Source organism: Oncorhynchus nerka, linkage group LG15 (assembly GCF_034236695.1).
Source record: "Oncorhynchus nerka isolate Pitt River linkage group LG15, Oner_Uvic_2.0, whole genome shotgun sequence".
Taxonomy (NCBI): domain Eukaryota; kingdom Metazoa; phylum Chordata; class Actinopteri; order Salmoniformes; family Salmonidae; genus Oncorhynchus; species Oncorhynchus nerka.
Window position 1 is genome coordinate 60,949,542 of NC_088410.1, and position 24,917 is coordinate 60,974,458.

At 45.3% G+C, this 24,917-nt stretch overlaps 1 long non-coding RNA gene across 2 annotated transcripts; it reads left to right on the forward strand.

Annotated features, from left to right (window-relative positions):
• Window positions 1–1,035: 1,035 nt before the first annotated feature.
• Window positions 1,036–15,579, forward strand: LOC135560223 (uncharacterized). 2 transcript variants are annotated; one of them, XR_010458809.1, is made up of 5 exons: window positions 1,036–1,251; window positions 2,489–2,622; window positions 2,788–2,882; window positions 7,790–8,351; window positions 14,951–15,579. It is a non-coding gene; the product is annotated as an uncharacterized LOC135560223 (long non-coding RNA). The 2 variants fall into 2 exon arrangements; XR_010458808.1 differs by having other exon boundaries at window positions 7,790–15,579.
• Window positions 15,580–24,917: the final 9,338 nt, after the last annotated feature.

Sequence of the window (24,917 nt, forward strand, 5' to 3'; positions counted from 1 at the left end):
GTGTGAAGATGTCTTTGTCTGTTCACTGTCTGACCCATTGGGTGAATAAACTTGGTTTGAGCTTTATAAACTCAACTTTTCTCCAATTTAGACTTCAAGCTTTGCATAAACAATCAACTAAGCCTCCATAATACAGAGTACTACAATATAAGTTGTAGCCTACTTACAGTGCATTCGGAATGTATTGCGACGCCTTGAATTTTTCCACATTCTGTTACATTACAGCCTTATTCTAAAATGTATAAATAGTTTTTTCCCCCTCATCAATCCACACACAATACCCCATAATGACAAAGAAAAAACATTTTTTTAAAACATTTTTTGCATATTCATAAAAAAAAAAAAACTGAAATATCATATTTACATAAGTATTCAGACCCATTACTCAGTACTTTGTTGAAGCAGCTTTGGCTGCGATTACAGCCTTCAGTGTTCTTGGGTATGACGCTACAAGCTTGGCACACCTGTATTTGGGGAGTTTCTCCCATTCTTCTCTGCAGATCCTCTCAAGCTCTGTCAGGTTGGATGGAGAGTGTTGCTGCATATCTATTTTCAGGTCTCCCCAGAGATGTTTGTTCAGGTTCAAGTCTCTGGCTGGGCCACTAAGGGACATTCATAGACTTGTCCCGAAGCCACTCCTGTGTTGTCTTGGCTGTGTGCTTAGGGTCATTGTCCTGTTGGAAGGTGAACCCTCGCCCCAGTCTGAGGTCCTGAGCACTATGGAGCAGGGTTTCATTATAGGATTTCTTTGTACTTTTCTCTGTTCATCTTTCCCTCGATCTTGACTAGTCTCCCAGTCCCTGCCGCTGAAAAACATCCCCACAGCATGATACTGCCACTACCATGCTTCACCGTAGGGATGGTGCCAGTTTTCCTCCAGATGAGACAATTGGCATTCAGGCCAAAGAGTTCCATCTTGGTTTCATCAGAACAGAGAATGTTATTTCTCATGGTCTGAAAGTATTTAGGTGCCTTTTGGCAAACTCCAAGGGGACTGTCATGTGCCTTTTACTGAGGAGTTGCTTCCGTCTGGCCACCATCATAAAGACCAGATTGGTTGAGCCTAGGCCTTGGTCGAAAGGTGGGTACAGTGACTTGAAGAACATTGATCGTTCAGCTAAACGGCAAAAAACAGGGAGCATATAAACACCCACATCAGATTCAAGCTTCTGTGAAAAAGCTGCAGCGATAGAGGACACAACAAGAGGGAAAGTTCCGCCAACAAAACTCAACTACAAGGAACTTGCAGAGGTAATTGCACGCTACGACGCTTTACTTGCTGAACATTTCGAAGTTTCGACTGTGTTGTCTAGGATATCGTAAACAAGTCCGAATGATTTGATAGCTTCCATTGCATCATCCATTAAAATGTAGATTAAAGAGAAAGTTTGACGCAGCGCATTTTTTTTCAAATCCGCTCATGTAGGCTTTCCACTTTCCTCCGGTATCTATTTAGCAAAGATGATAACACATAATCACTCCGGACAGACACAAGCAAAAACTCATGACATAAATGTAGCAGCAGCCTAGGCTACACCTAAGCATTAGAAATGGGACATGCTGTATGGGATGAAAACGAGACATTTTTTCAGTCTGATCAACTGTAGGCTACTAATAAGAGCTGCTGCATAACGTTACATCCTATGCGCCTTGTCCATCTGGTCAAGGTAAACTAATTGGTCATGTTATGTATTTATTGTCACTTTGTGTGTCAGAAGAAAATATGAATGTGATCAAATTTGGTTTATATTCTATATTGGGCTGGCTAGGCTGCCGATACGTTTTTAATCAAAAATGATTTACTGGATTTAATCAGTCAACATAATAGTGACGACAGATGTGAGTAAATGTTTTATTGTACAGTACAGTTGCATAGTTGCAACTACTGTACAGTTGCATAGGCCTGCATGATGCAAACATGCATAAAGCAAGCTCAGCCCTGTGAGTTATATTGTCTATCAGTTGTTGTCTATGTGTCTGGGTAGAAGAAATCCAGTCTAAATATAATTTATATGAACAAATATAAGGTAGCTGCGGGTGGACATGGGTTTCATCCCCCCAGGGCCAGGAGTTTTTTAAAACCACGTGACCTGATTAGGAAAAACTGGCCCCATCATAGCCCATATAAAACCTTTTAACAACTGATTAATCACGGTCATACCTTATAGGGTCCAGAGTTTTTCTTGTTAGGGTAACATACAGTATAAGGAAAATCTCCAGGCCAAAGGGTGTAAAAATTGCCCCCTCAGACCTATGGGTGCCACCAGTCTGCTTGCAGTTGTCAGTTATCGTCAGGTATGTGGATGATCAGGGCTTTATTCAGGAATGTTTCTTGGGCTACTTTGATGTGTCAAGTGGGTGAGATGCGCAGTCTGTGTTTGACTTTATGCATTTTTAGATGTCTGAGTTTAACTTCATAGAGAAACTCGTTGTCCAAACCTACGTTGGCGGAGCTATGATGGAATGTATCTGCTATTTGTATTTACAGCCAAGTCCACTCCTGTTTCCTGATTAAGAGGTGATAACCACTACCATTCTCAACTATCTCCTGACATGAACTGAAGCCACGTCTCATGTGCCCACTCATCCACCGGCACATTGAATGTTTCCTCCCCGAGCATTGTGAGTACCCCTATCAATTGTCTCTCTTTACTGTATGTAGAGTCAATCACATACACAATCACATTATTACACATCAGTGATTTTACTCCTTGCATTGACTAACTCATTCTTAGCTCTTTGGTCTTACTGTGTAGTGTGTTGTGTTATTGTTTTTTGTCTTCCCAGTCAAATCCTGTCCTGCATTGGTCAAGCCTCTGAACACCTCAACTCATGCCTCATACCCTCATTCAATCACTGCTGTGATCCCTTTCCAACACGGTGTAAGTAGCCCTCTCATTCCCATTTCCCATAATATTATACTATACATGTCTTTATTAAATGCTTTAGGTTCAAATAATTTGTCTGGCCATTTTTGAAACACCCTTTGTCATCTACGTGCGTTCCGCACCTTTACCGTGGGTCTCCCATCCTCCTCAGTTTTTCAAGTCACCAGCCTCCACTGCTCTCCAAGCTCATAGGGTTCATAGACTGATGATCTGTCATAGCGTGAATCAATCTGAATTATCATATATCATCTCTGATGAAATGATAGCAGCTTAAGTCTAGAGGGTCTATTGCATGTGTTAACTTAATGCAGGAGCGAGGCATGATACTATTTAATTCTTATAGTTGTGTGTGTGTGTGTGTGGTATTCAATACAGTATGAATGACCATGGCCTTAAGACTGATTGGACCATAGCAGAGTAAGTGCTCCTCTGCATGGCACCCCTTATATACTTGCCCATTAGTAAGTTAAGATTTCCTTCGCATCCTTTTCTCAAAAGTCACTAAAAAGCATTTAAAACCTGTTTTTCAAATTCCTCCCGTAGAGAAATGTGCCCCTCCCCAAACCAAAAAACATTCCTTATCCCAGAATACTTCAACTGGTGACTATCTGGAAGAATACAGAAAAAGGAGCACTCTATTGTTGTATAAATCCGATAGATTTATTGACGGGACAAGTAAACAACCGGCTTACGTTTCGACATGAATTGCCTTCATCAGAGCCTGCTGAGATAAGGAAAGGAACGTTTTTGGGGAATTCAAGTCTCTCAGTTGAGCACCTGATTTCCCCTTTTTCATTTAAGTTGGGCTGAAGCGCGTTTGGGTTATACCTTCTTTCCACCCCCCCACCCCCGCTTGTCAGAGACGCTCCTACACCCCTGGGTGTAAGTTAGTCCTCTCAGCTGACCCTCCCTGTCCAATTCTTTTGAAGGCTTTAGGATATACAGACATATTTATTGTTCACTAAAGGCCTATGGGTATAATGCCTTAGAAGGAGTCATAATGCATGGTAAACATGTATGACACCTTGGTAGAGTCTGCAGTGCTGTCTGTGATGTGTTCATATGTCTCTGTATTGTCCATGTGTGTGTCTTTGGCTGGCGACAAATTCATTTTACCCTCTGGTGGTCAATAAAGTCTTATTCATTCAATCATTCTTAGTGACTCATCATGATCCTGAGAGTTATTCTTAGCCATTTTGAGTCTGTTGAAAAGGGATCTCATGAAATAACATAAGCTATAAGGAGATGTCAAAACAGTATAAAGGCTCATAGCTGCTTATAACAAATAATAATGCACTATAAATGCGTTTATTAAAGTGTGAGCAAATCTTCCTCTATTCCTCTATTATCTCTAGTATGTGTATCACTATGTATTGCACTAGGGCTCTGGTTAAATGTAGTATAGTGGGGAATAGTGTGCCATTTGGGACACAACCACTGTACCGTGGCCACGGGGCCTTGGGAGGGCTAAAGACCCAGCTGGCAGTCACTCCGATCGGCCCTGAACTTCACATCAGAGTGGCTCTCGCAACATGGGGCTCCCATCAATACTTTATCAGGGCTATCTGTGGCGGCAGGGCCTGACGTTGGCATTTCACAGGTGGCTACGTGCACAGCAGGCTGCCTCTGCCTTTAAAGAGCCTCTGACACAGCAGCAGCCAGAGGGACAGCACTGACACTGACAGCTCTGGCTCCAGCCAGGACTAGAAACAACAGTCACCAGTCACAGTAATGAGTATAGGATCAGCATGGTAGGTGTGGGTGGAGATGGTAAGGTTTTCTTAAATCTGTGGTCAACCTGTCTATTGTTTTAAGAAAGATAGGGGTGTGTGCATAGAGATTCGATTTAGTTATACGGAACAAAAATATAAACGCAACATGCAAAGTGTTGGTCCCATGTTTCATGAACTGAAATAAAAGATCCCAGAAATGTTCCATACACACAAAAATGTATTTCTCTCAAATTTTGTGCACAAAATTGTTTATATCCATGTTAGGGAGCATTTCTCCTTCGCCAAGATAATCCAAATCCACCTGACAGGTGTGGCATATCAAGAAGCTGATTAAACTGCATGATCATTATGCAGGTTAATCTTGTACTGGGCCACTCTAAAATGTGCAGTTTTGTCACACAACACAATGCCACAGATGTCTCAAGTTTTGAGGGAGTGTGCAATTGGCATGCTGACTGGAGGAATGTCCACCATAGCTGTTGCCAAATAATTTAATTTCTCTACCATACGCCACCTCCAATTTCACTTTAAAGAATTTGGCAGTATATAATCTTTATTTAACTAGGCAAGTCAGTTAAGAACAAATTCTTATTTTCAATGACAGCCTAGGAACAGTGGGTTAACGGCCTGTTCAGGGGCAGAACGACAGATTTGTACCTTGTCAGCTCGGGGATTTGAACATGCAACCTTCCGGTTACTAGCCCAACGCTCTAACCACTAGGCTACCCTGCCGCCCCATGTCCAACAGGGCCCACAACCGCAGACCACGTGTAATCACACCAGCCCAGGACCTCCACATCTGGCTTCTTCATCTGCGGGATCATCTGAGACCAGCCACCCGGAAAGCTGATGAAACTGAGGAGTATTTCTGTCTGTAATAAAGCCCTTTTGTGGGGAAAAACTCATTCTGAGTGGCTGGGCTGCTCCCCAGTGGGCGGGCCTGGCTCCCAAGTGGGTGGGCCTATGCCCTCCCAGGCCCACCCATGTGAAATCCATAGATTATTTCAATTGACTGATTTCCTTATATGATCTGTAACTCGGTAAAATCTTTGAAATTAAATTGTTGCGTTTATATTTTTGTTCAGTATAAGTATTCAAATTGTGTGTGTGTGTGTGTGTGTGTGTGTGTGTGTGTGTGTGTGTGTGTGTGTGTGTGTGTGTGTGTGTGTGTGTGTGTGTGTGTGTGTGTGTGTGTGTGTGTGTGTGTGTGTGTGTGTGCTAAGGTGTGGAGAGTCAGTGCAGGTGGTCAGTCCAGTTCATGTCTTGAGCAGTCTGATGGCTTGTAGATAGAAACTGTCTCTGAGCCTCTTGGTATCAGACCTCATGCTCCGATAACGTCTGTCCAACGGTAAGGGAGTGAACAGCTCATGGCTGGGATGATGCTGCAGGACTTCCTCGGGCACCGTTTCAAGTAGATGTCCTGGATGGGTGGAAGCATGGTCCCAGTGATGTACTGGGCTGTCTTCACCACCCGCTGGAGGGCCTTCTAGTCGTGGACGGAGCCGTTCCAGGCCATGACGCTCTCGATGGCGCAGCGGTAGTATCTGGAGAGGACCCGGGGTTGCATTCTGAATCCTTTAAGCCGCCTTCGGCAGTAGAGACCTTGTTACACCTTCTTGATAAGAGTGGTGGTGGTGGTGTTGGTCCATGTCAAGTCCTCGGTGATGTGGTGCCAAGGAACTTAAAACTGCTGACTCTTTCTACTGCAATCCCGTTGATGTGGATCAGGGGGATGTCCCCTTTGCTTCCTGAAGTCAACAATCAACTCCTTTGTTTTGCTGACGTTGAGGGAGAGTTTGTTATCCTGGCGCCACAATGCCACTGTGTGTGTGTGTGTGTGTGTGTGTGTGTGTGTGTACGTGTGCCTGTGAGAGACAGAAAGAAAGAGAGAAATAAAGAAAGGGAGAGGCACTGTAGAGAGAGACCTTATTCTCTACCTCGTCTTCTCCAACGGGGGTAGCAGCAGCAGCAGCAGGCCTGTGTGTGTTGGTACGCTGATTAGGCCAGTGGAGCACCTAACAGCTGGAGTCCTGCTCTGCTCTGCTCAGGGAGGCGGCAGGGAGGGAGGGAAGTGGTGCAGGGATGAACCAGGTTTGGCAGAATTTCAAATGGGGGAAGAAATAAGCCTTTAAAGCATTCTGATGACTGAAGGCAGGCAGAGAGACACATCTTTGATTCAGACTCTCCTGAGTCTTCTTTGTTTTAAAGGAGGGAGCCCTCCTCTCACTCAAATCACCTCAAGACAACTTGTATCTTTAGAGAGTTACTTTTGAACTTGGGTATTAAAATGGAAACTTTGAGCGAGTGAAACCGCCTTTTCTTTTGAGACATGCCTCTAATATAATTCCTTTGTCTGAATGCATTTTTTGGGGGGGGTCTTAAAAAGCATAGCATCTTTGGATTGCATTAGTCTTCATGAAGTAGAGGTTATTGTAGACTAGTGAAAGTAAGATTTACTGAAATATTTGAAATACAAGACAGCCTTTTCTTTTTTCTTATACCATTTGATATTGTACTGTATGCCTTTCTTGTACTTGTATTACTGGTTTTAATTGAGCTTTGGTGTTCATGTTGCATTCAAATATGTGACACAATGAGTCGTATACTCTGGGCGGCAGGGTAGCCTAGTGGTTAGAGTGTTGGACTAGTAACCGAAAGGTTGCAAGTTTGAATCCCTGAGCTGACAAGATACAAATTTGTCGTTCTGCCCCTGAACAGGCAATTAACCCACTGTTCCTAGGCCATCATTGAAAATAAGAATTTGTTCTTAACTGACTTGCCTAGTAAGATGAAGGTAAAAAATAAAATAAAATATACTTTCTAGCCTACACACAGCATTCCTGGTTTTATCACCACTAACTTCTATATCATCGCCCAGATGCCTATCTTCCCATTCCCACAGAAGTTATATTTTGGTTCTTTGTAGCTCAGTTGGTAGAGCATAATATCAGGGGTATGGGTTCGATTCCCGGGACCACCCATATGTAAAATGTATGCACGCATGACTGTATGTCGCTTTGGACAAAAGCGTCTGGTAAATGGCATATATTATTGTATATTATATATATTATTATGTTCTTTTCCATTATTCAATTTCCAGTAGCGCATTCGATAATTTTCCTAAGAACTTCTTATGAATAATAAATGTGTTTCTTTTTTTTTTTACAGGAAACACAAAAGGAGGCTGAGGAGGAGGAGGATGATAATAATTCCTGGGGAAGCTAGACCAGCACAACAGGCTCCCTGGAGACCAAACAGATGTTTACATTTGAGCTGCATCAAAGACACATCACAAAACATGCCAATGATGCCAGCGAGCCCCGGGAAGGAGGGGCTGCCTAACTTGTCACAAAAACATCGTCTCAGGTTTGCTGCTTGATGCTGCTAAATTCATTAATGAGCGAGAATTTGAGAGAAGACAAGTGGAGACCAAACAGATGTTTACATTTGAGCTGCATCAAAGACACATCACAAAACATGCCAATGATGCCAGCGAGCCCCGGGAAGGAGGGGCTGCCTAACTTGTCACAAAAACATCGTCTCAGGTTTGCTGCTTGATGCTGCTAAATTCATTAATGAGCGAGAATTTGAGAGAAGACAAGACAAGCACTTCCTCAAACAAGGTTTTGAGATGGAAGCGAAGTGACTATGTGAGCTTTTGTGGTTCATCTAAATTAACCTGTGAAGAAATGAGACACTCTAGACACATGGAGTATTGGTGAGATTAAAGGTGCTACACATAAGATGTTATTTTTATTTTTACATTGTAATTTTCAGAAAATGTCTATAATATATCTGCAGTAAAAGTGGAACGATAGTTTTTCACAGAATTAACTACTAAGGGTGTGCCGATCTCATCATACTCGTATTCGTAATCATCCGTTTTCAAATCAAATCAAAATGTATTAGTCACATGCACCGAATACAACAGGTGTAGACCTTACAGTGAAATGCTTATTTACAAGCCCTTAACCAACGATGCAGTTTTAAAAAAAATACATGATTAAGAATAAGAAATAAAAGTAACAACTAATTAAAGAGCAGCAATAAAATAACAGTAGCGAGGCTATATACAGGGGGTACCAGTACAGAGTCAATGTGCGGGGACATCGGTTAGTCGAGTTAACTGGGGTAATATGTACATGTAGGTAGCGTTATTAAAGGGATTATGCATAGATGATAACAACAGAGAGTGTCGGTGGTGTAAGGGGGGGGGGGTGCAATGCCAATAGTCTGGGTAGCTATTTGATTAGATGTTCAGGAGTCTTATGGCTTGGGGGTAGAAGCTGTTTCGAAGCCTCTTAGGCCTAGACTTGACGCTCCTATACCGCTTGCGGTGCGGTAGCAGATAGAATAGTCTATTACTAGTATGAAATCATTGTACCAAAATGTTGTTTTTACATCTGTTTGAAACTTGACCAAAACCGAAAGTAAAAGGCTCAAGCATGAGTCTCCGACACCTTACGGGGAAATTGATTGCGGGTGAGGGGGGAGATTTGTTTCGAATGCAGCCTAGTGCTGTTGCAATTCACCTAGCTTTATAGGGGAGAAATTCTGAAAAATTATATTCATATGAAAGAGAGAAAATCTGCTGTACAAGTAGGCCTACATGGTATATATTATTGTTTAATAAGAAAATACATCATTGCTTAAATCAGGCACGCTTTCAGGAGTTAAAACTCATTTTAACACAACACAAGAGAACATGTTTTTACAGTACTGTGTTCCAGTATAATGCATTGCCAGAGAAAGATCTACAGTATAAGCTCTTGGCTCTGAGCGGCGATGATAACACACAAACATTTCTTCGCATTAGGGTTATAAAAATCTGCATATTGAGTATCAGTGTTGAAATAGCATCCAGTCAGAACAAGGAGCCAGGATTAGACATGGGGCATTTTTTCTCATCTTCCTTTTCTTCACACCTAGCCCCCCCTCCGCTCCGCTCACTCACACACTACCCAATGCAAATGAGCATGATACCCATGAAATTAAAATGCAGTTCCCCAGAGATAGCCACACAGATTATGGCATACTGCGGGAATTTGGAGATATTTATGTCATGGTGAGTCAAATTAATTTCACGATAGGCCGAGACTTAAAACGATGTCATACCTCCATGTCTGGCATGTACATTGTGTGTCCATTAATTAGGTTTGCTGTTGGAGGGGTAATAAATCACAACTCCAGTCACTTCCTTCTGTAATGACACCCCAGCCGCACCGCAAGCTGCATCAGCAAAGCACTCTGTCTCACAACGTGCAGTGGTGTACAGTAACTAAGTCAAAATACTTTGAAGTACTGCTTATGTCATTACTTGGGGTATCTGTACTTTACTTGAGTATTTACACTACTGTTCAAAAGTTTGGGGTCACTTAGAAATGTCCTTGTTTTTGAAAGAAAAGCACTCTTCTAGGCATAATTCCTCTATCCAGTGTCTGTATTATTTTGCCCATTTTAATTTGCCCTTTTATTTCTATTGGCCAGTCTGAGATATGGCTTTTTCTTTGCAACTCTGCCTAGAAGACCAGCATCCCGTAGTCGCCTCTTCACTGTTGATGTTGAGACTGGTATTTTGCGGGTACTATTTAATGAAGCTGCCAGTTGAGGACTTGTGAGGCATCTGTTTCTCTAACTAGACACTCTAATATACTTGTCCTCTTGCTCAGTTGTGCACCGGGGTCTCCCACTCCTCTTTTTATTCTGGTTTTCAGTTTTCAGCTGTGCTAACACAATTGCAAAAGTGTTTTCTAATTATCAATTAGCCTTTTAAAATGATAAACTTGGATTAGCTAACACAACGTGACATTGGAACACAGGAGTGATGGTTGCTGGTAATGGGCCTCTGTACGCCTATGTAGATATTCCATACAAAAATCAGCTGTTTCCAGCTACAATAGTCATTTACAACATTAACAATGTCTACACTGTATTTCTGATCAATTTGATGTTATTTTAATGGACAAAAAATGTGCTTTTCTTTCAAAAACAAGGACATTTCAAAGTAACCCCAAACTTTTGAACGGTAGTGTATTTCTTTTTTACAACTTTTACGTTTACTTCACCATACCTCTAAAGAAAATATGTACTTTTTACTTCCTCACACCACTTAGAAACAAGGAGCTGAGAGTCTCTGCCTACATGATGATTACCTGCTTTGCTCCTGATTCTGTGAACGAGTGGTACGAAACACAAATTCCCTTGTAACCCGTCTCTCCGAGCTAGGGTTCAAGATCAATCAGAAAAAGAGCTGTTTGGTGCCAAAAGAGAGAATAGAATACCTAGGCGTGAGGCTGACAGGCAGCACTCTCAGAGACTGCACCACTTCGTTCCGACAGTGCCGCTCCTTGTTCCACAGGGGGCGCTCATCACGTTCAAGACGTGCCTCCGAGTGCCGGGGTTGATGGGGTCCACCATCTCAGTAGTCAAATCAAATTAAAATGTATTTGTCACATGCTTCGTTTACACGACTTCCACCGTAGTCGGTTCCTCTCCTTGTTCGGGCGACGTTCGGAGGTCAGCGGTCTTCTAGCCATCGTTGATCCGCTTTTCATTTTCCATTTGTTTTGTCTTGTTTTCCTACACACCTGGTTCTCATTTCCCTCATTAAGTGTTGTGTATTTAGCCCTCTGTTCCCCCCATGTCTTTGTGTGGAATTGTTTGTTGTAAGTGCTTGTGCACATGTTTACTGGTGCGCGTCGGGTTTTGTACCCATGTTGGTTAATTTTTTACGCTATTGGTTTTAGAAATAAACTGCTCCGGCTATTACCTAGTTCTGCTCTCCTGCGTCTGACTGCACTGCCACCAGTTACACACCCCATTGCAAAATTACGCACCAGCAGGTACCCCGGATACAGGAGTTGAGGAGCTCGTCAGAGAACACGCGGCGATGCTACAACATCTCGGCGTCGCGATGGACTGCGTCGTCCAGACCATGGACCGCTGGGAGAGACAGGGAGCTCCTCCAGTGCTTTCACCAGCACAACAGGGGTTCCCAATACTCGTCCCTCCTTTACCCGGTCCCAGTGGGATGCGTCTCGCCCTTCCCGGGGAGTATGATGGGACGGCGGCACAGTGCTAGTGGTTCCTGCTACAGCTGGACCTATACCTGGGCACCGTTTATCTGGCTCCCTCGGAAAGGGAGAGAGTGTCCGCACTTGTCTCGTGCCACTCAGGGAGAGCTCTGGAGTGGGCTAACGCCGTGTGGGGAGAAGGATATGCGGCGTTGGACGACTTCACGCAGTCTTCGACCACCGCCAGAGGGTAGAGCGGCAGGTGAACGTCTTTTCCACCTGAGGCAGGGGACGAGGTGCCGGGTTGGTTACTCTAGGGGTCGAGGCAGCAGGCAGGGCACTCTGACGTCTCCCCAGGTGAGCATGCACCACTCCCATCCAGAGCCCTCTGTTGTACACCTGTTTGGGCATGTTTACTTTCCTGAGTTTTCCCCGCATTCCCAGCATAAGGCGCTCGTCAATTCAGGCGCGGCTGGGAATTTTATCAACAGAGCATTCGCCCATAGGTTAGGGATCCCTACTCTTCCAGTTGTTACGCCTTTCCCAGTTCACGCAGAGGACAGTCGACCATTAGGGTCCAGGGTGATTAGGGAAGCTACCATCCCCCTGGGCATGGTTACGCAGCGGGGTCACGAGGAGAGAATCAGTCTCTTCCTCATTGACTCTCCTGCGTTTCCCATGGTATTAGGCCTTCCCTGGTTAGCTCGTCATGACCCCACCATTTCATGACAACAGAGGGCTTTCACGGGGTGGTTGCGAGAGTGCTCAAGGAGGTGTTTAGGGGTTTCCGTTGGTGCTACTACGGTTGAAAGTCCACACCAGGTCTCCACCATGCGCATTTCCCCCGAATATGCCGATTTGGCTCTAGCCTTCTCCAAAAAGAAGGCGACTGAATTACCACCCCATCAACTGGGGGATTGTGCGATAAATCTCCTGGTAGATGCTGCACTTCCCAGGAGTCATGTGTATCCCATGTCACAGGCGGAGATGGCGGCTATGGAAACATATATCTCCGAGTCCCTGCGTCAGGGGTACATTCGGTCCTCCACTTCACCCGCCTCCTCGAGTTTATTTTTTGTGAAGAAGAAGGAGGGAGGTCTGCGCCCGTGTATTGACTATAGAGGTCTCATTCAAATCACGGTAAGGTACAGTTACCTGCTACCTTTTATCGCCACGGCGATTGAATCAACGCACGGGGCATGCTTCTTCACCAAACTAGATCTCAGGAGCACTTACAACCTGGTGCGTATCCGGGAGGGAGACGAGTGGAAGACGGCGTTCAGTACGACCTCAGGGCATTATGAGTACCTCGTCATGCCGTACGGGTTGATGAATGCTCCATCAGTCTTCCAAGCCTTTGTAGACGAGATTTTCAGGGACCTCCACGGACAGGGTGTAGTGGTGTATATTGATGACGTTCTGATATACTCTGCTACACGCGCTGAGCATGTGTCCCTGGTGCGCAGGGTGCTTGGTCGACTGTTGGAGCATGATCTGTACGTCAAGGCTGAAAAATGCCTGTTCTTTCAACAGTCCGTCTCCTTCCTAGGGTATCGCATTTCCACCTCAGGGGTGGAGATGAAGAGTGACCGCATTTCATTGTGCGTAATTGGCCGACTCCCACCATGGTAAAGGAGGTGCAGCGGTTTCTAGGATTTGCCAATTACTACCAGAGGTTTCTCCTGGGTTTTTGTCAGGTAGCGGCTCCCATTACCTCACTGCTGAAGGGGGGACCGGTACGTTTGCAGTGGTCGGCTGAGGCGGACAGGGCTTTTGGTCACCTGAGGGCTCTGTTTACCTCGGCTCTCGTGCTGGCCCATCCGGATCCCTCTTTGGTGTTCATAGTGGAGGTGGACACGTCTGAGGCTGGGATAGGAGCCGTGCTCTCTCAGTGGTCGGGTATGCCACCGAAGCTCCGGCCCTGTGCCTTCTTCTCGAGGAGCGAAAATATGACGTGGGGGACCAGGAGCTGTGGGCTGTCGTCAAGGCTCTGAAGGCGTGAAGACATTGGCTCGAGGGGGCTAAACACCCCTTTCTCATCTGGACTGACCACCGCAATCTGGAGTACATCCGGGCAGAGAGGAGACTGAACCCTCATCAGGCAAGGTGGGCCATGTTTTTCACCCGTTTTGTTTTCTCAATTTCTTACAGACCAGGCTGTATGACACGGAGGAGCGGCCCATGGATCCCACCCCCATACTCCCGGCCTCCTGCCTGCTGGCACCGGTAGTATGGGAGCTGGACGTGGACATTGAGCAGGTGTTACGTGCAGAGCTCGCTCCCCTCCTGTGTCCCGCTGGGCGTCTGTACGTTCCGTCTGTTGTCCGTGATCGGCTGATCTGTTGGGCCCACACGTCACCTTCCTCTGGTCATCCAGGCATCAGTCGGACGGTGCGCTGTCTGAGTGGGAAGTACTGGTGGCCCACTTTGGCCAAGGACGTGAGGGTTTATGTTTCCTCTTGCTCGGTGTACACTCAGTGTAAGGGTCCTAGGCACCTGCCGAAAGGTAAGCTACACCCATTACCCGTTTCACAACGGCCATGGTCGCACCTGTCGATCGATTTCCAGGGTCACAGGGAAACACCACGATCCTGGTTGTTGTGGATCATTTCTCTAAGTCCTGCCGTCTCCTTCCTCTGCCCGGTCTCCCTACGGCCCTACAGAATGAGGAGGCCTTGTTTATTCACCTCTTCCGGCACTACGGCGTGCCTGAGGATATAGTGTCTGATCGGGATCCCCAGTTCACTTCGAGCGCCTGGAGGGCGTTCATGGAACGTCTGGGCGTCTCGATCAGCCTTACCTCAGGTTTTCGTCCCGAGAGTAACGGGCAGGTGGAGAGAGTTAACCAGGATGTGGGTAGGTCTGAGGTCTTATTGCCAGGACCGGCCGGGGGAGTGGGCAGCGTTTGTGCCCTGGGCAGAGATGGCCCAGAACTCGCTCCGCCACTCCTCCACTATCCTCTCCCCCTTCCAGTGCGTACTGGGGTATCAGCCGGTTGTGGGTCCTTGGCATCAGAGTCAGACCGAGGCTCCTGCGGTGGACGACTGGTTCCGGCACGCAGAGTAGACATAGGACGACGCTCATGTTCAACTTCAGCGCGTCGTGCTGCACCAGAAAGCCAGTGCAGACCGTCACCGCAGTGAGACCGGGTCTGGCTCTCAACCCGAAACCTGCCCCTCTGCCTGCCCTGCCGGAAGCTGGGTCCGCGGTTTGTGGGGCCATTTAAAGTCCTGAGGAGACTGAACGAGGTAAGTTACAGGTTACAGCTTCCCCCCGATTACCGTATTAACCCCTTGTTCCATGTGTCTCTCCTCAGGCCGGTGGTGGCTGGCCCGCTCCAGGAGTCTGAGGTGTGGGAGGTTCCTCCGCCCCCCTCTGGACATCGAGGGGGCCCCGGCATACTCCGTTCGATCCATACTGGATTCGAGGCGTCGGGCGAGGGGGCTTCAGTACCTCATGGACTAGGAGGGGTGCGGTCTGGAGGAGAGATGCAGGGTTCCGGTGGAGGACGTGTTGGACCCTTCAATGCTGCGGGAGTTTCACCGTCTCCGTCTGGATCGCCCTGCACCTCGTCCTCCAGGCCGGTGTCGGCTCGCTGCTGGAGCCGGGTGTCAAGGGGGGGGGTACTGTCACGACTTCCACCGAAATCGGTTCCCCTCCTTGTTCGGGCGGCGGTCGGTGTCAACGGTCTTCTAGCCATCGTCAATCTACTTTTAATTTTCCATTTGTTTTGTCTTGTTGTCCTACACACCTGGTTCTCATTTCCCTCATTAAGTGTTGTGTATTTAGCCCTCTGTTCCCCCCATGTCTTTGTGTGGAATTGTGTGGAATTGTTTGTTGTAAGTGCTTGTGCACATGTTTACTGTGCGCGTCGGGTTTTGTACCCATGCTGGTTAATTCTTTATGCTGTTGGTTTTGAAATTAAACTGCTCCGGCTATTACCTAGTTCTGCTCTCCTGCGTCTGACTTCACTGTCACCAGTCACGCACCCCATTACATTCGTAAACAACAGGTGTAGATTAGCAGTGACATGCTTACTTAAGGGACATTCCCAACAATGCAGAGAAAAAGTAAATAGAAGAAAATAGTTAAAATAATAACACATGGTATAAATACACAATGAGTATCGATAACTTGGCTATATACTGTACAGTGCCATTCAGAAAGTATTTATACCCCTTGACTTATTTCACATTTTGTTGTGTTACAGCCTGAACCCCTGAGTCAATACATTTTAGAATCACCTTTGGCAGCAATTACAGCTGTGAGTCTTTCTGGTCTTTCTTAGAGTTTTGCACACCTGAATTGTAAAATATTTGCACAATATTATTTAAAAAGTTCTTCAAGCTGTCAAGTTGGTTGTTGATCATTGCTAGACAGCCATTTTCAAGTTGCCATCGATTTTCAAGACAATTTAAGTCAAAACTTCAACAAGGCCACTCAATAACATTCAATGTCGTCTTGGTAAGCAACTCAAGTGTATATTTGACCTTGTGTTTTAGGTTATTGTCCTGCTGAAAGGTGAATTTGTCTCTCAGTGTCTGTTGGAAAGCAGACTGAACCAGATTTCCCTCTAGAATTTTGCCAGTGCTTAGCTCTATGCCGTTTCTTTTTAACCTATAAAACTCCCTAGTCCTTGTCAATGACAAGCATACCCATTACATGACGCAGTCAACACCATGCTTGAAAATAAGAAGAGGTGTACTCAGTGATAGGTTGTGTTGGATTTGCCCCCAAACAATGCTTTGTATTCAGGACATAAATTTAATTTCTTTGCCAAATATTTTGCAGGTGTACTTTAGTGTCTTGTTTCAAACAGGATGCATGTTTTGGAATATTTGTATTCTGTATAGGCTTCCTTATTTTCACTCTGTATATTAGGTTAGTTCTGTGGAGTAACTACAATGTTGTTGATCCATCCTCAGTTTTCTCCTATCACATCTGTTCAACTCTGAAACTGTTTTAAAATCACCATTGGTCTTATGGTGAAATCCCGGAGCGGTTTCCTTCCTCTCCTGCAACTGAGTTAGGAAGGACGGCTCTATCTTTGTAGTGACTGGGTGTATTGATACACAATCCAAATTGTAATTAAAACTTCACCATGCTCAAATGGATATTCAATGTCAGCTTTTTATATGTTTTTATCTACCAATAGGTGCTCTTCTTTGCAAGGCATTGGAAAACCCTCCTGGTCTTTGTGGTTTGAAATTCACTGTTTGACAGATAATTGTATGTGTGGGGTACAGGGATGAGGTAGTGATTCAAAAATCATGTTATGCACTATTATTGCACACAGTCCATGCAGTTTATTATGTGACTTGTTAAGCAAATCTTTACTCCTGAACTTATTTAGGCTTACCATAACAAAGGGGTTGAATACTTATTGACTCAGCTTTTCATTTTTAATACATTTGTATAAAATTCTAAAAACATAATTCCACTTTGACATTATGGGGTATTATGTGTTGGCCAGTGACACAAAATCTAAATTTAATAGCAAAATGTGCAAAATGTGGAAAAAGTCAAGGTGTGTGAATATTTTCTGAAGGCGCTGTACACGGGATACCAGTACCGAGTTGATGTAGTACCTCTCGGCCTACTGAGAATGAGAGACTTCCAGTGCTGGGTGTTTGCCCAACGTCTGTGTACACGGTGTCACCTCAATCGTCAGATAAAGGTGACCTCTGCATGTCTCTCAGCTCTTCGCCACAGGAAGAGCACTGCGATCTTCATTAATGACACTCCCCTAGGGGTAGTGGCAACGAGGAAAGTGATGATGACAGATGCGTCACTATCGGGCTGGGGCACAGTTCATGATTAAAAAGCAATAAACGCGTGGAGTGTGGACCCCACAACTCTGCATTGCTCACATAAATGACCTCGAGTTGCTGACAGTGTTTCTTTCACTGAAACACTTTCTATGTCTTGATCAGAACGGACAATACGACTGTACATCAACCGCCAAGGGTGGCACTCGCTCCCTGTGCTTACACAGACTATCGGTCAGTATTATTATGGGGAGCAGAGCACATCTACTGTCCCTACACACGATTCATGTCCCGGGCATACTGAACATAGGAGCAGACTTAATGTCCAGAGGGAATGTCTATCAAGGGCACTGGAGACTCCTTCCGGGGGAACGCTTATCCCTCATCTTGGTAGCCCGTCAACTGCAAGGCTAGCTCTGGATAGCAGAGATCATTCTCCTGCTGTACAACAAGCCTTTGCAACTCCTGTTTACTCCCCTCTGGGCCTGGCCCGTGAGAGGTTACATCTGGATATGACAGGCCTGCTTCTCAGAGTCATTGAGACTATCCAGAGTACTAGAGCCCCTTCTACACGCTCACTGTATGGAAACAAGTGGTGCGTTTTTGAGAAGTGCCGTGACCAAAAACCGATCATTCCTTACCAATGCTCTGTATCCAAGGTTTTATGCTTTCTGCAAGACCTTTTGAACAGAGGGAAGTTTTTCTCCGCTATCTCTGCCTTTCATATAGGCTTCGACAAGAACACGGTGGAGAAACATCCCCTGTTATGTTGTTTCATGAACGGGGCATGTCGCTTACGTCCAATTCCCAAGTCTTTAGTCCTGTCATGGGATTTGTCTATTATGCTTGAGGCTATTTCACAGCAGACTTTTGAGACGCTGGAAAACATGGAGATGAAATATCTCTCCTTTAAGACCGCTTTACTGGCCGCCCTTACGTCCAAAAAGGCGATTGAGTGAGCTGCATGCACCGTCAGTTCATCATTTGTGCCTAAAGTTTTGCCCGGGGCATTTCCAACGTTATCTTGTTGCTCAACCCCACCATTATGCCTAAGGTTAGCGGCAATCCACCTGCCGCTTTCCCTTCTATTGACACCGTTAGTGTCCAGTACGCGTGTTGTGCGTATTCTCTTTTGTGTCCTGGGTGCATCCCTGCAAGGGGAGGCCCCTTTCTCGTCAACGGTTGTCACATTGAATTGTGGAAGCTATTATATTGGCCTATAATAGCAAGGGGTTACAGTCTCTGGAAGGCCTGAGGGCTCACTTCACCAGAGGTATGGCTACATCTTTTGGTACTGTTCAAGGACATCTCCTTATAGGAGATTTGCGATATGGCTTGTAGGGCACCCATTCATACTTTTATGAGGATCTACCGACTAGACGTCAATGCCCCGTCATTGGCACATACTGTCCTCAGTGTCAGGGCCTCTGACGGTTGATATGTGAGACTGCTTGGCTTCAGAGAGCGTGAGCGATGCGGGAGTTGGCCATATCCCACTAGTGAGGTGTCAAAACGAGTAATTGAAAGAGAACTCAAGGTTACTTGCATAACCCTGGTTCTCTGATATTATGAGTGAGACAGCTCACCTAGGGTTGCAAAATTGCCTGGTTTTCCAGAAACCCTAGTCTGGGAATTTTGCAACCCTACACTCACCATATATCAACCTTCTCGCAATAGGAGTTCGACATGCTCGAGAATGATCAGAGGGCGGGAAAGTGGCTCTTAAGCATGAGTGGAGGGGCTCCCTCATTCGCCACTCGACCTGTCTGTCTCCGACAGATCTGTATAATTGGCTATTCAAGCTACTTAGAGATTTTGATTAATCCCACTAGTGAGATGTCTCACTCATAATATCAGAGAACCGGGGTGACGCATGTAACTTTAAGTTATGTGTTATTCAGGTTCATCGTCCAGACGTGCTGCCATGGCTGCCTCTACAGGTTCAGCTGGGGTTAGCTCTCTCTCTCGCTCCCTCTGTCTCTGTCTCTCTCTCTGTCTGTATCTCTCTCTTGCTCTCTCCCTCTCTCTCCTCTCCCTTTCACCTTCTCTCTCTTTCTCTCCTTTCTCACTCTTCCTCTCTCTCTCGCTCCCCCTCTTGTCTATCTCTCTCTCTTTCTCTGTCTCCTCATGTCCATCACTCTCAGTCAGAGGTAATAATCATTATCTGGCTACAGCACAGAGCTGCTGAGAGGTGTCCCTGTGGGGGTCTGTCTGCTGGAAATGTATGGCCCCTTCTTGGCAAAGTCACACAGAGATGGAAGGGTCTGCAGCCGCCGCCAAGCCTCCCAGACTCTGTCTTGCATTTAAATGGCAGTAAATCGCCACTCATTTACCTCATGTCTGTCATTTTCCGATGTAATGGTGTCTGATGGGAGCCGGTGTGATTTTACTGGCAGAGCTGTCAAGGCTGATTCCCCCAATACAGCGCTGAAATACAGAGAGGAAGAAGAGCTCTTCTAGCACCTGAGTGAGAGATAGAAGACATACTGATCTGTTTTACCTACAGGAGTGATTGAGTGCTGGTGAGGTGTATGTAGGAGAGGTGTCCTAGAAAGACCCCAATCATATCCGGTTGTATGAGATCATGGTTTTGGGCAAGTCGGGCCCTAGTTATTGTGAATGATACACACTGGTAATGGAGTCTTTTTTCAAGCATTCTGCTTCTATCTCACTAGATGTCATAGCTGTCATAATAGTTGCTGACTTGAAAGGAAATGCAAGAGTAGTCGTTGCTCCTGCTTAAGAACAGTATATTGGCAGGCTGCAAGTTTCACAGATGAGAACTAGTAAAGTAGGTATAACTGGAAGCAGAAAAGGAGGACAGAAGGCTGGTTTTACAGGCCAATGGTAGAAATCACTGAAGTGAAAAAGGTTGGGCACAAATAAAGGGAATACGCAAGTTCCTGTACAATGCCATGCAATAAAGGTATCTAGTTATTTCCTTGTTCTTTACAGATACCTGCACTTTCAGCCTATGACAGTGGAAAGTCATCACCAATCAGAAATCGTCTCACCTGGCCTTAGCAATTCACATTCACTCTGCACTCCTCTCTCCTGCTTCCTTCCAACGCCAAACACTAACAATACAGCCTCTCCTCACACGGTAGAGGTCCCAGAACACAACAGCATGAGCCGGGGTGCATTAGCATTCACTGTGCCAGAGGTTACAGGGAGTCTATCAACTCGTTAGTGAAGGAGAGGCCCTTTAAACTGGCAGATGCTGAAGAAAGAGGCAGGCAGGCAGAGCGAACCGAGTGGGAGCAGAGCAGCTTCCATCCACGGGCCTCCCTGTTGGCATGCAGGGCACAGCTGGGGCTCAGCCCAGCCTTGGAGAGAGATCAAAACTGAGGGCGATACAGGGGAGGCAGGTCCCACCATGGGGGGGGTTGATCATGCTGGCATACCCCTACTGCCAAGATCAAAATGGAGGGGAAGGAATATTAAACCCTGGGCTGGGGCTGCCTGGCAGGCAGACAGTAATTGGTACAGGATTGTGACCTCTGGCGCTCGCAGGGCTCCTCTCCACTCCTCCTGCTCCTTGCACAGGAACTGCAAAGCAAAGCAGAGCAGAACTGAGTTCCGCCCGACTGAGGCGGTGAAGATGGGGATGGGGAGTATACACGTACACATGCAGACACACATGAGCACACACATTGTACAGTATATACACACATTTATGAAACTGAGCGCAGCAGCGTAACAATCCAGTGCCAGTGAGTGGGAGTGTCAACACAATGTGACATCACTGCTTCTCTGGCCATAAACACACCAGGCAACCTCAGTGGCAGAGAAGACAAAACGTCACAACAACTTCCAACACCAATCGTCGTTACAGAGAATACATTTCAGAAGGGGGGGTTCCAAGTCAACCAGATCACATCAGTCACCTTCATCATTCTCCCTCTCCTTCACCCTCTCCTTCGCCAATGGGTTTTCACTCACACAAATCGATGTGAGTGGTTGTTTGAGAGGTGCTTCATACTTCAAAATATTTACTCTAAAAAACACACACACAAAAAAAACGATATTCCTACTCTATCTACATGCAGCGCGCCCAGTATAGTCGGGCATCTGTGCTGTTTTTAATCTGCAGGACTAGACAGACTCCTCGGGCTGGTCATCCCCTGATGCTAGTTACCATGAGTCATGCTAGATTAGAGGTAATTGGCTGCTTTGTTGTCCTTTACCTGGGAGGGCAGATTATAAATACAGGGCTGAGAAAAAGATGGCCTCATTTCCCCTAGAAGCTAGTTTCCTAGGGGACCTGAACAGTGATGGGAATAATGATGAAGCAGCCTCTGAGGAGAGAGAACATGAACATGAGAGTGAGTCAGAGGCCGCATCTGAAATGGCACCCTATTGCCTATGTAGTGCACTAGATATGACACGGGCCCTGTAGGGCCAATAGGCTCTGGTCAAAAGTAATAAGCTACATATGGAATAGGGTATCATTTCTTTCTCAACAAATGAATTCTCCATTCAATATGAATTATTCTCTCTGTGACAAATAGTGCAAGATCGAGAATTCAACACAATGTTCTTATGAGTGTTGCTTTATTTTTCTCTAGCCAATATCCAGAAAACATCTAGAAAACATGTTTCTATAATGACAGACAGAGTTGTTTATTACGCTTAAGAGGATGAACTTTGTTTTGATGAACTTCTATTGGCCGTCTGAGCCTCACCCAAACCATATGTTCCTTGGTCATTGCATGCAAAACAAACCAAAAGTCCTAGAGTGTGTTTAGCGTAATAATCCACCACAAATCCCTAACTTTTGCTTAGATTAGAGTTCCTAAATGTTAACTATCTGTTTATTCCGCCTCAGCAAAGGGGACATAGATCTCCCAAAATCAGCAGGCAGCCTTTAAGTCTTACCGCATAGTAAAGCGTAATGCTGAGATTTAATGTGTCTCTATGAGGGGTTTGATATCCCCCTCAAAAGCCTCTATCGACTTTAATGACAAACAGATGCCTTTACTTAAATACTTAGATAGTGGGAGATAATACAAAAAAACATGTTATAAATGCTAATATTTATTAAGCTAATGTTGGTAGAGTTGTGAGCCTTCTAGAGTCCAAGCTTGGCACAGTGAGAGCATACTGTCGTACCCTTCACTCCCAAATCCCATTTCAATACATTCTGCCCTCCAGTGAAAATGACAAAGCCAAGACTATGATTTGTTACAGTGCATTCGGAAAGTATTCAGACCCCTTCCCTTTTTCCACATTGTGTTACGTCACAGCCTTATTTTAAAATGGATGAAATATTTCTTTATTCTCATAAATCTACAAACAATACCCCATAATTGTAATGGATTTCCTCCTCTTCATCTGAGGAGGAGTAAGGATCGGACCAAAACGCAGCGTGGTAAGTGTCCATATTGATTTATTCAAAAACGCAACTGAACACTGAAACAAAATAATAAACGTGAAATATACAAAACCGAAACAGTACCGTGTGGCCCAAACACTCACACGGAAACAATCACCCACAAACCAAAAGTGAAACCCAGGCTACATTAGTATGATTCTCAATCAGAGACAACTAACGACACCTGCCTCTGATTGAGAACCATACAAGGCCGAACACAAAAACCAACATAGAAAAACAAACATAGACTGCCCACCCCAACTCACGCCCTGACCATATTAAAACAAAGAATAAAATAACAGAACTATGGTCAGAACGTGACAATATTGACAAAGCAAAAACTGTTTTAGAGAAATGTTAGCCAATTTATTACAACTTAAAAACAGAAAGTACAGAGAGATCCTTTATGAAAACCTTCTCCAGAGCGCTCAGGAACTCAGACTGAGGCGAAGATTCACCTTCCAACAGGACAATGACCCTAAGCACACAGCCAAGACAACACAGGAGTGGCTTCGGTTACACGTCTTTGAGTGGCCCAGCCAGAGCCTAGACTGGAACCCGATCGAACATCTCTGGAGAGACCTGAGAATAGCTTTGCAGCGATGCTCCCCATCCAACCTGACAGAGCTTGAGAGGATCTGCAGAGAAGAATGGGAGAAACTCCCCAAATACAGGTGTGCCAAGCCTGTAGCATCATACCCAAGAAGACTCGAGGCTATAATCGTTGCCAAAGGTGCTTCAAGAAAGTACTGAGTAAAGGGTCTGAATACTTATGTATATGTGATATTTCAGTTTTTTTTTTTTATTCAGTATATATAAATTTGCTTTGTCATTATGGGATATTGTGTGTAGATTGATGAGGGAAATAAACAATTTAATCAATTTTAGAATAACGCGGTAACATAACAAAATGCAGAAAAAGTCCAACAACAAAAAGCCCTCAAAAAAAGGGATTTGAATACTTTCCGAATGCACTGTAGGTGCCTAAACTATACATATTTATATTGATGTCACCTCAGTGTCAACCCCCATTTCTTAGCTCATCATTTGAGCCAAATAACTGACCAAGGTGAATCATACGTGTGTGTGTGTGTGTGTCTGTCTGCGTGCGTGCGTGCGCTAGAGTGTGTGTGTGTGTGCTTTTGCACCTGCGAGGGGCTGGAGGTTAGAGAGCTCAAAGGGATAATAGCATTGAAACCGTATGAAATGCTAATAAGTCGATGAACGTACAGTATCTCAGGAGATGGAGTTGCCTATGGTAGCGAGAGTAAGAGAGACCTGCATTGATATGGATGGTTTTAGTGGCTCTAATGGGAGTGCTAGGTGAAATGTTTGTCTTTAACAATGTGTTTGTCTCATGAATAAGAAAGGAGTTTGGTGGATGGGGAACACTTTGGCCTTCGGATGGGAGGAGTCTGTTGTCTCAAGTGCTCTTGAGCAAGGCTCCACTTTTAAACCTCAGCTGTCACTGCCATGCCACATGGCCAGAGTTTTCTTTTATTTATTTCATTTTATCGCCTCCACTTAGACACTGACCCCCGAGGAATGACTTGACCCGCCCAATCCTCCTCCCTCATTCGAGGAGAACCTGAGAGCACTCAGCGGCTCGGACCAATTCAAGCGCAAGGTAGGGGGAGAGAGAGTAAATGTTGAAATGACCTCGCGTTGCAGGTTCCTGTGTGAAGTGACGCTTCCAGCACTATAGCCTACAGTACATAACATATAGAGCTATGACATCATTCTATACATAATGAAGGTAAACAACAACGTTGAAACAAGAATCCCTCATTTGAAATAGTAGAGAGGCCATCCTTGTTGTGAGTTCCTCAGCTTCCCCGTTAGCAGTCCTCCCAGCCTCTCACATGGAGTTGGTTCATGATGTAATTGCCCTTTCGTAGGCTACAGAAGCCATAGTGGAGGCCACCGCAAGACATTTGATAATAGAGTAACAGAATGGATATAGCTAAATGAATATAAACGGCATTGTCGTCTCTTGCCAATAAAATGTTATTGCGGCCTCCTTTATTAGATGGGCTGCTGAGTGCTGGTAATGGTGGCTGGGCGTGATGAGTGAGAACAGTGAGACAAGGAACTGCATGCCCAGTAAAAGTGTTTGTGACTGGACCAGGATGTGTTAATGT